Source organism: Vigna unguiculata, chromosome 5 (assembly GCF_037176805.1).
Source record: "Vigna unguiculata cultivar grain cowpea cultivar isolate G323 ecotype 2 chromosome 5, ASM3717680v1, whole genome shotgun sequence".
NCBI lineage: Eukaryota > Viridiplantae > Streptophyta > Magnoliopsida > Fabales > Fabaceae > Vigna > Vigna unguiculata.
Window position 1 is genome coordinate 27031896 of NC_140796.1, and position 16464 is coordinate 27048359.

Below are 16464 nucleotides of genomic sequence, written 5' to 3' on the forward strand. Positions count from 1 at the left end.
ACAAGTAAGCACAACCTCAAAGCTTCATTGCATTTTTTTATCAAGGAGTCAATACACGAAATTAGCTAGACATGAAAATGAGCAATTATACACCATAATTCTGGAATCACAAAAACAGAATCAAAAACCCCTAACTTATGAAATCTGAAAAACGCAAATTAAGAGCAAAAAGAGAGATTTCAAAGCTTCAATGGAATGCAAAACGGTGCTATCATATATAAATGCGAAAACCCCATTAATGGGTGTTGTTCCAAGTGTATAAAACCCACAAAATGAACTGCCCAAGCAAGAAAATGAATTCAAAACGTAAAACCCTTAATGGGTGCTGTCAAATATGCATAAAAATGGTAAAAATGAGCTAAAAACGTGAAAAACCACAAGGGACACGTCCATGGAAGCTTGGAGAACGAAAATGGAGGTTTTGAAGAGAGGTTGAAGATGATGGAGCGGCTGGTCTTCCCCATGCAGACCCCTGCCACTCAGAATTACGAAACTGCCATTATGAGCTACAGAATTACAAAAATGCTACTCTGGGCCTCAAATGTTGACCCATTGACTTTGCTGACGTGGAAATGACATGAAAATGATGTGGAAATGATGTGGCGACTCTCTTCAACTGAATATTGACGTCCAAGCTCCAAAATTGCTTCACCCAAATACCTAAAAATAATTAAAAACAAAAATTAGGCCAAATAATGTGAAATAAGTCCAAATTCGGAACAGTGGCCCAATAAAGCCCAACAGATGAAAAACACTCTAAAGATGAACAATTAAGCACTAATCAATTGTCTAATGGGTACACAAAGGCTAGTGGAATGGAAGATAATAATTACCCATCAAGGCCCTATACTGATAGGGTGGTAATGACTAGTGGTATGGGTTCAACATGTGATACAAATGAGGTGTTATTTTTCAGAGGTTGACATGGAATTGTAACATTTGTGATAGTTTTAGGGTTTTATGAGTCAAGTGTTAACACAGTATTAATATTATTATACTGTAGTTATATGAATGAGTTCTTCAAATATTTGAAGGAGATAAAACTAATACATGATTTAACCAAAAAATTTCGATTGGTATCAGAATAGTATTTTTATTTATTTATTTAATGTTGCTGATTTGTTATTATTTTTGGAATTGAATAGATTTAATGGGTATTAAATGCTGTCGACTGTTTTTATTTTTCGAAATGTTGATATATATATATATATATATATATATATATATATATATATATATATATATATATATATATATATATATATATATATATATATATATTTAATGGGTATTAAATGCTGTCGACTGTTTTTATTTTTCAAAATGTTGATATATATATATATATATATATATATATATATATATATATATATATTCTAAGGTGTGAATAGGAAAAGTTTCAGATTTATGTATCTTCTATTTCGGCGTATATTAGTAGAAGCATGATCCATTAAATGTACATAATAAAAATATAAATATATACGAATATGTTTTTGTTATGTTTTATAGCATATATTTAATGTTAGGGATGATAACTATATATACTAAAATGACTGGGAGTGAAATCCATCATGTAACTATCAAATAATATTATAATATTATTTGGAAATTTTAGGAGGTTTCGATTATTTTTATTTTTTCATTCATAATATTATTATTAATAATATGATTACTAATGGTGATTAAATTAATAAATAAAATTATGTATAAATTATATATATATATATATATATATATATATATATATATATATATATATATTACAATAACTAATTATTTAATTTAATAACTTATTATACAATTGTATAAATATTTATATATAGATACTAATAATATGATTTTATATGATCAAATTCATGTTTTAAAATATTAATTTAATTTTGTACAGTTTTAAAATATTTTGTATTTTGTATAAAATGCATTCTAGAAATTTAATTTTTTAGTACGAAAAATTTATTTGTTAAGAGAATTGGAGATCCAAAATATTATAATAATTATAAAAATAAATAATGAGATTAAATAAATATTTAAAGTAAAAGACAAAATGGTTTAAAATATATTTAATTAAAAATATATTAGATATATGTCGCTAAATATTATGAGATATTGTTAAAAGATGTTAAATATTTTTAAGTGACAATTAATTATTTAAAAAATATTTATTTAGAAAGTTATTATAAGAAATGTAATGGTTTATTATTTTAAAAGATTTATTTTATTTAAATGATGTTTTAGAATATGAAAGATAAGAGATTATTTTGAAGGATATATAAAGTAATTATTGCACTATAAATGAGTTATAAATGATGATTATTTGTTAAATGGATTTATTGAAAAGATATATTGTTACGTGGGTGAATATCGGAATATGGTTATATACATGATATTTAAAAAGATTTCCTAAGAAATAGAAAAAGAAAGGTAGGAAAATATGTATATGATATTTTAGAGTTATTAGAAAGACAACAAAAATGCACACCTCTGGTCTTTGCAGCTATCACCACCTAAATTCGTCCAGGTTATTAAATAATTATTTCCAAAATATCCAAAAAAAATAAGTGGTAATAAATTGTCTTAAAAAATAATAAAATTGATTAAAAAGTTTTTCTTTACATTTTTATTTTATTTTATTATTTTGTTATTTTTTATTTTATTTTTAGATAATAATAAAAAAAAGAGATTTTGTTTTCAAATTAAAGATTGAATTAAAATAAATTCATTTTATTTTACGTTTTCTTTATTTAATTAATTGAAATTTAAAAATTAAAAAAAAGGGGAAAACGGTTTTGATTAATGGGAGGGAACAGTTGATGTTTTGGTAGCAGTAACTTCCATCAGTTTTTAAAGAACACGTTAATATAGAGGGAGGAAATGCCATTTTGAGGGGAGAAAAGGAGAAGATTCCCTGTAATATGATCTTCTCACAATTTTCGTTTAAAAAAGTTCATCCTCATTTCAACATTAATTTACTCATCTCCATTTCAATTCAATTGACAGCCATAACCCAGAAAAAAGATTCAAAGGTGTATATCAGACAATTCAGCGACAACGATAATTAAAGAACAACACAAGGGAACAAAAAAGATTTGCGCATAGCAGGTTACACAATTTTTGCTCAGTTTCGTTTATTTTGGTAATATTATTTTCATCTCCAACTTTGAAGTTAATAAACCACAATCAAAACTGAAATTGGACCGGAAAGGAAAGGTTTTGAATAGAGAGAAAAGGGGTCACGGTAATGTGTGGTGTTGTGGAGTTGATGATCTTTGGCGGCACGTTCTGATGGTGGATGTCTACGACAATGGCTTGATAACATTGGAGTAGCACGATGTTGACCAGGCGGAGGAGAGACGCAAACATGGAGGCCATGCTGTGGTGCTCCGCGCATTTGAGAGAGGCGGAGCTGCCGTCACTGGAAGAACGATGATGGAGGCCGGCACCGTTGTTGGCCGCGTCGCCGGCGACTTGGCAGTGAGTAGCCTCTATGGTTGGTGCAGCGTGAGGTAGAAGATGAAGTTGGGGAAGAAGAGTTTTAGGTGATGTGCTTTCTGGAAGAATAATTTGATTTAGGTTTAGGGTATTGGCCAGATTCTTTAATTCTTCGTGCACCCCCATAACTTAATTCACACACCTATGCAAATATGTTTTATAATTGGACCATTTGTTTTTATTGTCTTTACTTCATGCACTCCAAAATGAAATAACCCCACACCCGGTACATTTAGTTTTATTTCACCTTATGTACCCGCGTTTTCACTAAGCACACACCCCACTCTTTAATTTCCTTTTTTAGGCTAGGATGTGTTTACTTTATGCACCATGTATTTCTTCTATGTGCACCTCATTCCTATGTGTGGAGTTTTTCTCATTGCACCCACATATTTACTTATGCACTTTCATTTTCTATTTCCAATTTTACCTTTTTATTTTATTAAATATCACATCTCAATCATATCATTTTCAAAAATAATAAAAAATATTTTAAATTGAAATAAAAATTAAAATAATTTTCAAAATTAATAAAAATAAGAATAAATAAAATTTAAAATTATTTTATTTATTTTTTCTTTTAGTGCCTAATCGACCGTTCGCGTCGCACGATACTTCTTTTCAAAAACAAGAATTATAAAAATAGTTTTAGTGTCTAATCGATCGCTCGCGTCGCATGACACTTCTTTTTAAAATACAACAATTATAAAAAAATAATTTTGGTGTTTAATCGATTGCCCGCGTCGCACGACACTCCTTTTTAAAATACAAAATTATTAAAATGATTTTGGTGTCTAATCGATCGCTTGCGCACGACACTCCTTTTTCAAATACAAAATTATTAAAATGATTTTGGTGTCTACTCGACCGCTCGCGTCGCACGACACTCCTTTTCTAAATATAAAAATCATAGAAATATTTTGGTGTCAACCTAGCCCTACGCGTCGCATGACACTTATTTTCAAAAATGTCAAAAGACAACTTTAAGAATTAAATATTTTAATCAAAATTTATCAAGAACTACGTGATCCTTGATTCTCCATTGTGAATGGAGATACGTAGGAGCAGGGCAAGTCCTTGTCGGGTTCACTTTCCAAAAATAAAAAGGTTTTCCAAATCATTTTCAAATAGTTTTAACCCTTGTCGGGGGTCCCTTTCACTCAAAAAATGATTTTGTTCAATATTTTCTTATTTATGGGAAAAATAAATATTTAGATAAACACATATCTTTTGCAAATTTAATTAAAGATACCGCCTTTGGATGGGCGCAGTAGGGTGCTAATACCTTCCCTATGCGCAACCGACTCTCGGACCCTAATTTGGTTTTCGTACACTTTATTTTATTCTCATGGTTTTCCATAGTTTTCCAGAATAAACTATGGTGGCGACTTCTAATCTCTTTTTCCAAATCCTTTCCTTTTTAGTTGGTCATCCCGTCGCAATTTAGGTTACGACAACAACATTACCAATATCATTAGTATTTTTATTAGAATCCTCTAGCAACTTAGAGTCATCTTCCTCCTCTAGCAAGCCCAATTTCGTTTTACGAGCCTGAAAAGTAATGAATAGTAAGTTCCTAACTGCAAGGAAAACAGAAATCACAAAGGACTATTTTTCTTCGTAGCAACAGTCAATCTTCACTGATACAATAATACAAAAACATTTTAATATACCAACAGTCAAGCACCCTCATTATCTTCTATCATATATGTTTCTTTTTGTCCATGAAGAGCTTTCTACAGGAACAAGGTTTACATAAAACTTCTATCGACATTTTTTATTTATTCATTCATTTAGCTGATCATGTAACATAACAAATCATAATAAACATAATCAACCAACGATAGAAATAATTCATGAAATGGGAGTTGAATAATGATAAAACAAGTACCCTCTCCTTGCGTTCGACTTTCTTTTGCTCCAATTCCTCAATGGCCTTCGTTCTTCGAGCCTCAAGGGCTTTGAGTTCCTGTTCCTTAAAAGGCCAATTGTTGGGAATACCAGGATCCTTCTCAACCTTATTTTTCCCACTCTGCCTAAGCTTCTTCGCTTCCTTCGCTTTTTTTCTGTTGTGCTCTTTCACCTTCCGTCTCACCTTGTACTTATTCTTCAACGAAACCCTCTTACTCTTACTCTCTACAACCCCAAAAATTCACAACAATAATAAAAAAAATAAACAATTAAAATCATTGCACACTACTAATATCAAAGAACAGGGACTGGGTTTTCTTACTCTTGCTCTTCATCACCATTTTATGTTCTCTACCTTCACAAGAGAAAAAGAGATGAGAACGATAATCCACGTCAAAAGTAGTAGAAAACGGAGAGAAGAAGGGAAAAGATTTGAAGAGGCCCTGGAGCGAGCAAATAGAGAAGAGGGTGAAGGAGTTTGTTGTATATTGTTATCAAATTTTAGAAGGTAAAATTAGATAATCAACATATTAAATTTGATATTCAATAAAATTTGTTTTAGTATTCTGAAACAAATTTTTTATATCCTCATCTTTTAATTTGATATACTAAAATAATGAATTTTAATATTCCAAATTTTTTTTATAAGAAAATATAATTACTTAAATATATTATAAAAAAACTATAATGTAACAAAAAAAATTTAAGAGGGGTTTTCTTAGGCTAACTTAAGCTGAATTTGTTAATATTTTGATCTTAAATAACACGTGTTTTTTGATTTATACTAGTTAGTAGTAAGGTTTCAATTTATAAAGTATTTATTTGTATAATTTAGTACATATTTAGCTTCTACAATTTAATTTTATTAAAATATAAAGTAATATATATCCAAAACTAAGATATCTAAACTAGCCTAAAAAGTGTGGGCAATCCAAAAGCGTATTTAAACCTAAAAATTGTATATATCCAACCTCTTTGACTACATTACTTGAAAAAACACAAATTTCAAATTGCTCCCTCTCTTCCTTTAAGTTCTTCTTTGTTTAGGTTATACATTTGTGATAGCTTTAGGGTTCTATGAGTCAAGTGTTGACACAATATTAATAGTATTATATTGTAGTTATATGAATGAGTTCTTCAAATATTTGAAGGTGATAAAATTAATACATGATTTAACTGAAACATTTCGATTGGTATCAGAATAATATTTTTTTTTGTTTATTTAATATTGTTGATTTGTTATTATTTTTAGGATTTAATAGATTTAATGGGTAATAAATGTTGTGGACTGTTTTTATTTTTCGAAATGTTGATATATATATTCTAAGCTGTGAATCGCAAAAGTTTCAGATTTATGTATCTTCTATTTCGGTATATATTAGTAGAAGCATGATCCATCATAATAAATATATAAATATATACGAATATGTTTCTATTATGTTTTATAGCATATATTTAATGTTAGGGATGATAACTATATATACTGAAATGACTGAGAGTGAACTCCGTCAAACATAACTATCAAATAATATTATAATATTATTTGGAAATTTTAGGAAGTTTTGGTTATTTTTATTTTTTCATTCATAATATTATTATTAATAATATGATTACTAATAGTGATTAAATTAATAAATAAAATTGTGTATAAATTATATATATATATATATATATATATTACAATAATGAATTATTTAATTTAATAACTAATTATACAATTGTATAAATATTTATATATAAATACTAATAATATGATTTTATACGATCAAATTCATGTTTTAAAATAATAATTTAATTTTGTACAATTTTAAAATATTTTGTATAAAATTCAGTCTTAAATTTATTTTTTAGGATGAAAAATTTATTTGTTAAGAGAATATGAAATCCAAAAAATTATAATAATTAGAAAAATAAATAAACGAGATTAAATAAATATTTAAAGTAAAAAACAAAATGCACTACAAGAATCACACAATTTAGCTTCCGTTGAGTTGCGTCGGATTTGAGGTGAACATCATTAGAGTCGGTTAAAAAGCTTTTTAGTTGGCTTAACCGACACTTGTTATATGAGTTTTATTTTATTGAATAAAAATGTTACGTGAGTGGGAAACAGCTAATATATGATGCGACATTTAACTTTCTACATCTAAAGCGTCGGTTTTAGGGACTCCATTATATATTTTAATATTTGATATTTAAGGAAACTGAAAATATTGATTAAAAAAAATAGTATATTTGTAAAACTTGAGGTTACAAGGAGGTTTCATTGTCTTAGCCATTTCACACCGTCCAATTGCTAACCCTAACCCATTTCGTTCAGTGCCAGAATTCGACTGAAGCTAAATAGCTTCATGAATCAACCTCTAAAATTTGGTGTTGGCCCCTGATGTGCTACCAATAAAAATCCCTAATGTGCCCGGGACATTGAAGGTTGGCAGCTAGTAACTCTGCTCATTCAAAAAGGCAGGTTTCGCTCTGCTCCGCTTCTTTTTTTTCCCTTTTTTTCTCCAACCCTTTTTCTGTTTCCCATTTCCCCTTTCTTTCCAACCCTGATTTCAATTTCCTTTGCCATAACGATGACTCCCAATGTAAAGCCCTAATTTTAGCTTCCTTTGTCACCGGTGACTCCCAAAGCGGAGGTGTGGTAAGCAACATCTCTAAAGTTAAGCAAGTCATGTGCTTTTATTACTTTCCCCTTCCATCTCTCTCGCTCTCTGACCCAAACTTGTCATTTTTGTTTCTGGTTTCGATGATTTTAACAGAATGAAGAAGGACTCATAGGAGCATTTCACGTTTTGAGGTCAGCGAGAGCCTGATACAATTGTTCTGAGAGGTATGTCGTCGTCGTTCACTGAACCCAATCTAAACATTTACTATATCCTTCCTTTTTCTGGCTTGGCAGTTTTAGATTTTGTAGATTGGTCCTAGATTTCTCTACCCTTTTAAAAAGAAGTATGCCCTTTAAATTTATGGTTTATGTAGTTAGTTTTCCTTCTCTTGTTTGTGTAGTTTACATTTCATTATCATCAAAAGAATTAGATTATTTCCAATTCTGAGGATATATAATTATACCCTGTCATTGTTCTGGTTCCTATTGTTAAGTGATTCTATCATTTTGAGTCTTAGTACTTTAAGAAAGTAACGAAGTTATTTCATTGTAATTTTGTAAATGGCTCCTTGCATTTCTGATTCGTTCACATTTAGCACTATAAACATCCATCAACATACGTAAATTTGACAAGTGGGAATTAGAATGTTTAAAGCATTGATGTTAATCTTTTTTTTTCTTTTCTACATTCACAATTAAAGGATATGGTACTGATATTTTCAGGTTCTTACAAGTAGAGCAGACCTTGCACAGGCTCCAATACCTACAAGAAAGAACAAAGGCCATATCCTAACTTTGACACCATTTCAACAGGGGTTTTATACCCCTTATATTGGAGGAGCAAGCTCAACTTCAACCTCTGCTTGGAATTCCCAAGCTCCTATTTCCCTTAGTGGTAAATCCGATTAAAGATTTATTGGGGGTGGGGGGTTATGGTGATATAACCTCTATAAGGCCTGAGTTAGCACCATCATGTGATGTAGTTGTTAAGGAAGAGAATGAAACCAAGGAGTGGATGGGTGGAACTAGGGGTTCATATTACCTTTGTGTCTCTTACTAATGGGAGAATTGATCTCAAAAGAATTCGCTTCAGGTATGTTAAGAAATCACCAACCTTGATATGAATTATACAAAGAATATATACTTATTATGAGGACTTATTATTATACAAAGAACACTTTGTGCATTGTATTTATTCTAATTATTTCTATTGTTTTTGTAGGTAATATAATTCTATCTTCCTGTGTTGTTCTGTCCAAGAGAATCTACTTTTAAAATATGTTGTTTTTTTCTCTTTTTTCATGTAATATTTATTAACACTTTTGGTTAGGTTTCATGCGCTTTTCTGTCATTTTGAGATTTGTAATGGCACTTGTTCTTATATGTTGTTCTGTGATTTTGGTTAGGTTTTTATACACTTTTGAAGTGCAATGTTGCTGTTATTTTGGTTCCTATGTTGCTAGTATATTTTAGTTTATAACTTGGAATTGCACTTCCTAAATATATATCTTAATTATAAATGAAAATATAATTTGGTTGGATATTAATTTATGTTTAAAATGACTTGAGATTCTATTATTATTAATTTGTATTTAGAATGATTAATTCTAATTGAGGCAATTGGTAATCAACGTCCACCAGTAGATTTGATAATAAATTTAATAAGAGAGGGTCCAACCTAAGTTCAAATAAATTATTTAAAAAAAGGTTAGAACTCACGCTATTGACAACAGAAACATTTAAATATTAAATAGGAAGTGAGGGCCAGACCCACGCTACTGGCAACATAGGTAAATGTGTCAAAAAATGAAAGAGTCACTTTTCAATGGGATAGGCCGTCCCTTTTTTGAGTCCGCTCTTATTCGTATGCAAATTTTGCATAGCGTCTGTTTTTGGATTTTGGAAGGGTTTTATTGGGACTCTAATCACTTGATTTCTTGTATTGATGAGAAGAAGGGAAAAGATTTGAAGAGGCTTTGGAGCGAGCAAATAGAGAAGAGGGTGAAGGAGTTTGTTGTATATTGTTATCAAATTTTAGAAGGTAAAATTAGAAAATCAACATATTAAATTTGATATTCAATAAAATTTGTTTTAGTATTCTAAAACAATTTTTTTATATCCTCATCTTGTAATTTGATATACTAAAAGAATGAATTTTAATATGCCTAGATTTTTTTTATAAGAAAATATAATTACTTAAATATATTAGGAGGGGTTTTCTTAGACTAAATTAAGCTGAAATTGTTAACATTTTGAGATTAAATAACACGTGTTTTTTGATAATACCAGTTAGTAGTAAGGTTTCAATTTATAAAGTTTTTATTATTATAGTTTAGTACATATTTAGCTTCTACAGTTTAATTTTATTAAAATATAAAGTAATATATATCGAAAACTAAGATATCTGAACTAGCCTAAAAAGTGTGGGAAATCAAAAAGCGTATTTAAACCTAAAAATTGTATATATCCAACCTCTCTGACTACACTGCTTGAAAAAACACAAATTTTAAATTGCTCCCTCAGTTAAGGCGAACTGAACTGCACTGTTTTTTTTTTCTCTAATAAATTGAATTGAACTGAATTGCACTATAATATGAACTGAACTGTTATAAATTGAAGTGTTTTATGAACTGCACTACATTTGAACTGTGTTGCACTATTTTAGAACTGAACTACAGTATTTTTTAACTGAACTGCACTACTTTTGAACTTAACTACATTGTTTTTGAACCAAATTGCACTAATTTTGAACTGAATTGCACTAATTTTGAACTAAATTGCACTATTTTTGAACCGAATTGCACTGATTTTGAATCAATTGCTCTATTTTTGGTTCCTATGTTGCTAGTATATTTTAGTTTATAACTTGGAATTGCACTTCCTAAATATATATCTTAATTATAAATGAAAATATAATTTGGGTGGATATTAATTTATGTTTAAAATGACTTCAGATTCTATTATTAATAATTTGTATTTAGAATGATTATAAATTTAATAAGAGAGGGTCCAACCTAAGTTCAAATAAGTTATTAAAACAAAAGGTTAGAACTCACGCTATTGACAACACAAACTTTTAAATATTAAATCGGAAGTGAGGGCCTGACCCACGCTATTGGCAACATAGGTAAATGTGTCAAAAAATGAAAGAGTCACTTTTCAATGGGATAGGCCGTCTCTTTTTTGAGTCCGCTCCTATTCGCACGCAAATTTTGGATAGCGTCCGCTTTTGGATTTTGGAAGGGTTTTATTGGGACTCTAATAACTTGATTTCTTGTAGTGATGGTTTAAAAATTATTTAATTAAAAAGATATTAGATATATGTCATTAAATATTATGAGATATTGTTAAAAGATGTTAAATATTTTTAAGTGACCATTAATTAATTAAAAAGTATTTATTTAGAAAGTTATTATAAGAAACGTAATGGTTTATTATTTTAAAAGATTTATTTTATTTAAATGATGTTTTAGAATATGAAAGATAAGAGATTATTTTGAAGGATATATAAAGTAATTATTGCACAATAAATGAGTTATATATGATTATTATTTGTTAAATGGATTTATTGAAAAGATATACGATTTCTTACGTGGGTGAATATGGTTATATACATGAGATTTAAAAAGATTTCCTAACAAATACAAAAAGAAAGGTAGGAAAATATGTATATGATATTTTAGAGTTATTAGAAAGACAACACAAATGCACACCTCTGGTCTTTGCAGCATTATCAAGATCATTAGTATTTTTATTAGAATCCTCTAGCAACTTAAAGTCATATTCCCCCTCTAGCAAACCCAATTTTCTTCTATGAGCCTGAAACAAGTAATGAATAGTAAGTTCCTAACTGCAAGGAAAACAAAAATCACAAAGGACTGTTTTCTTCGTAGCAAGAGTCAATCTTCATTAATACAATAATACAAAAACATTTTAATATACCAATAGTCAAGCACCCTCATTATCTTCTAGCATATATCTTTCTTCCTGTCCATGAAGAACTTTCTACAGGAACAAGGTTTACATAAAACTTCTACCGACATTTTTTATTTATTCATTCATTTAGCTGATCATGTAACATAACAAATCATAATAAACATAATCAACCAACGATGGAAATAATTCATGAAATGGGAGTTGATTAATGATAAAACAATTACTCTCTCCTTGCGTTTGGCTTTCTTTTGCTCCAATAACTCAATGGCCTTCGTCCTTCGTGCTTCAAGGGCTTTGAGTTCCTGTTCCTTAAAAGGCCAATTATTGGGAATACCAGGATCCTTCTCAACCTTATTTTTCCCACTCAGCCTAAGCATCTTCGATTCCTTCGATCTTTTTTTGTTGTGGTCTTTCACCTTCCGTATCACCTTGTACTTCTTCTACAGCGAAACCCTCTTACTCTTAATCTCTGCAACCCAAAAAGTTCACAACAATAATAAAAAAATAAACAATTAAAATCATTGAACACTACTGATATCAAAGAACAGGGATTGGGTTTTCTTACTCTTGCTCTTCATCACCATTTTGTGTTCTCTACCTTCACAAGAGAAAAAGAGATGAGAACGATAATCCACGTCAAAAGTAGTAGAAAACAGAGAGAAGAAGGCAAAAGATTTGAAGAGGCTCTGGAGTGAGCAAATAGAGAAGAAGGTGATGGAGTTTGTTGTATATTGTTATCAAATTTTAGAAGGTAAAATTAGATAATCAACATATTAAATTTGATATTCAATAAGATTTCTTTTAGTATTCTAAAACAATTTTTTTATATCCTCGTCTTGTAATTTGATATACTAAAATAATGAATTTTAATATGCCTAGATTTTTTTATAAGAAAATATAATTACTTAAATATATTATAAAAAAACTATATTGTAACAAAAAATTTAGGAGGGGTTTTCTTAGGCTAACTTAAGCTGAATTTGTTAATATTTTGAGATTAAATAACACGTGTTTTTTGATAAATACTAGTTAGTAGTAAGGTTTCAATGTATAAAGTTTTTATTCTTATACTTTAGTACATATTTAGCTTCTACAATTTAATTTTATTAAAATATAAAGTAATATATATCCAAAACTAAGATATCTAAACTAGTGTAAAAAGTGTGGGCAATCCAAAAGCGTATTTAAACCTAAAAATTGTATATATCCAACCTCTCTGACTACGCTGCTTGAAAAACACAAATTTCAAATTGCTCCCTCAGTTAAGGCGAACTGAACTGCACTGTTTTTTTTTCTAATTAATTGAATTGAACTGAACTGCAGTATAATATGAACTGAACTCTTTTATGAACTACACTACATTTGAGCTGAGCTACACTATTTTCGAACTGAACTACACTATTTTTTAACTGAACTGCACTACTTTTGAACTTAACTACATTGTTTTTGAACCAAATTGCACTGATTTTGAACTGAATTCCACTAATTTTGAACTGAATTGCACTATTTTTGAACCGAATTGCACTGATTTTGAATCAATTGCTCTATTTTTGGTTCCTATGTTGCTAGTATATTTTAGTTTATAACTTGGAATTACATTTCCTAAATATATATCTTAATTATAAATGAAAATATATATAATTTGGTTAGATATTAATTTATGTTTAAAATGACTTGAGGTTCTATTATTATTAATTTGTATTTAGAATGATTATAAATTTAATAAGAGAGGGTCCAACCTAAGTTCAAATAAGTTATTAAAAAAAAGGTTTGAACTCACGCTAATGACAACACAAGCATTTAAATATTAAATTGGAAGTGAGGGCCAGACCCACGCTACTGGCAACTTAGGTAAATGTGTCAAAAAATGAAAGAGTCACTTTTCAATGGGATAGGTCGTCTCTTTTTTGAGTCCGCTCTTATTCGCACGCAAATTTTGGATAGTGTCCGTGTTTGGATTTTGGAAGGGTTTTATTGGGACTCTAATAACTTGATTTCTTGTAGTGATGTTTTAAAAATTATTTAATTAAAAAGACATTAGATATATGTCATTAAATATTATGAGATATTGTTAAAAGATGTTAAATATTTTTATGTGACCATTAATTATTTAAAAAATATTTATTTTAGAAAGTTATTATAAGAAAAGTAATGGTTTATTATTTTAAAAGATTTATTTTATTTAAATGATGTTTTAGAATATGAAAGATAAGAGATTATTTTGAAGGATATATAAAGTAATTATTGCGCTATAAATGACTTATATATGATTATTATTTGTTAAATGGATTTATTGAAAAGATATACAATTTCTTACGTTGGTGAATATGGTTATATACATGAGATTTAAAAAGATTTCCTAACAAATAGAAAAAGAAAGGTAGGAAAATATGTATATGATATTTTAGAGTTATTAGAAAGACAACACAAGTGCACACCTCTGGTCTTTGCAGCATTACCAAAATCATTAGTATTTTTATTAGAATCGTCTAGCAAATTAGAGTCATATTCCTCCTCTAGCAAGCCCAATTTTCTTCTACGAGCCTGAATCAAGTAATGAATAGTAAGTTCCTAACTGCAAGGAAAACAAAAATCCCAAAGGACTGTTTTCTTCGTAGCAAGAGTCAACCTTCACTAATACAATAATACAAAAACATTTTAACATACCAATAGTCAAGCACCCTCATTATCTTCTATCATATATCTTTCTTCCTGTCCACGAAGAACTTTCTACAGGAACAAGGTTTACATAAAACTTCTACCGACATTTTTGATATATTCATTCATTTAGCTGATCATGTAACATAACAAATCATAATAAACATAATTAACCAACAAATAGAAATAATTCATGAAATGAGAGTTGAATAATCATAAAACAATTACCCTCTCCTTGCGTTCGGCTGTCTTTTGCTCGAATTCCTCAATGGCCTTCGTCCTTCGAGCTTCAACGGCTTTGAGTTCCTGTTCCTTAAAAGGCCAATTGTTGGGAATACCAAGATCCTTCTCAACCTTATTGTTCCCACTCAGCCTAAGCTTCTTCGCTTCCTTTGCTTTTTTTTCTGTTGTGGTCTTTCACCTTCCGTATCACCTTGTACTTCTTCTTCAACGAAACCCTCTTACTCTTACTCTCCGCAACCCAAAAAGTTCACAACAATAATAAAAAAATAAACAATTAAAATCATTGCACACTACTGATATCAAAGAACAGGGATTGGGTTTTCTTACTCTTGCTCTTCACCACCATTTTGTGTTCTCTACCTTCACAAGACAAAAAGAGATGAGAACGATAATCCACGTCAAAAGTAGTAGAAAACGGAGAGAAGAAGGGAAAATATTTGAAGAGGCTCTGGAGCGAGCAAATAGAGAAGAGGGTGAAGGAGTTTGATGTATATTGTTATCAAAATTTAGAAGGTAAAATTAGATAATCAACATATTAAATTTGATATTCAATAAAATTTGTTTTAGTATTCTAAAACAAATTTTTTATATCCTCATCTTTTAATTTGATATACTAAAATAATGAATTTTAATATGCCTAGATTTTTTTATAAGAAAATATAATTACTTAAATATATTATAAAAAAACTATATTGTAACAAAAAATTTAGGAGGGGTTTTCTTAGGCTAACTTAAGCTGAATTTGTTAATATTTTGAGATTAAATAACACGTGTTTTTTGATCAATACTAGTTAGTAGTAAGGTTTCAATGTATAATGTTTTTATTCATATACTTTAGTACATATTTAGCTTCTACAATTTAATTTTATTAAAATATAAAGTAATATATATCCAAAACTAAGATATCTAAACTAGTGTAAAAAGTGTGGGCAATCCAAAAGCGTATTTAAACCTAAAAATTGTATATATCCAACCTCTCTGACTACACTGCTTGAAAAAACACAAATTTCAAATTGCTCCCTCAGTTAAGGCGAACTAAACTGCACTGTTTTTTTTCTAATAAACTGAATTGAACATAACTGCACTATAATATGAACTGAACTGTTTTATGAATTGCACTACATTTGAGCTGAGTTGCACTATTTTTGAACTGAACTACACTATTTTTTAATTGAACTGCACTACTTTTGAACTTAACTACACTATTTTCTAACCAAATTGCACTGATTTTGAACTGAAATGCACTAATTTTGAACTGAATTGCACTATTTTTGAACCGAATTGCACTGATTTTGAATCAATTGCTCCATTTTTGGTTCCTATGTTGCTAGTATATTTCAGTTTATAACTTGGAATTGCACTTCCTAAATATATATTTTATTATAAATGAAAATATAATTTGGTTGGATATTAATATACGTTTAAAATGACTCGAGATTCTATTATTATTAATTTGTATTTAGAATGATTATAAATTTAATAAGAGAGGGTCCAAACCTAAGTTCAAATAAATTATTAAAAAAAAGGTTAGAACTCACGCTATTGATAACACAAACATTTAAATATTAAATTGGGAGTGAGGGTCAGACCCACGCTATTGGCAACATAGGTAAATGTGT

At 29.2% G+C, this 16464-nt stretch overlaps 1 long non-coding RNA gene across 1 annotated transcript; it reads left to right on the top strand.

The window, feature by feature from the left end:
* Positions 1-7758: 7758 nt before the first annotated feature.
* On the top strand, positions 7759-9110 carry LOC146886309 (uncharacterized). The gene is made up of 3 exons (XR_014995004.1): positions 7759-8044; positions 8163-8233; positions 8732-9110. It is a non-coding gene; the product is annotated as an uncharacterized LOC146886309 (long non-coding RNA).
* The last annotated feature ends 7354 nt before the right edge of the window (positions 9111-16464 follow it).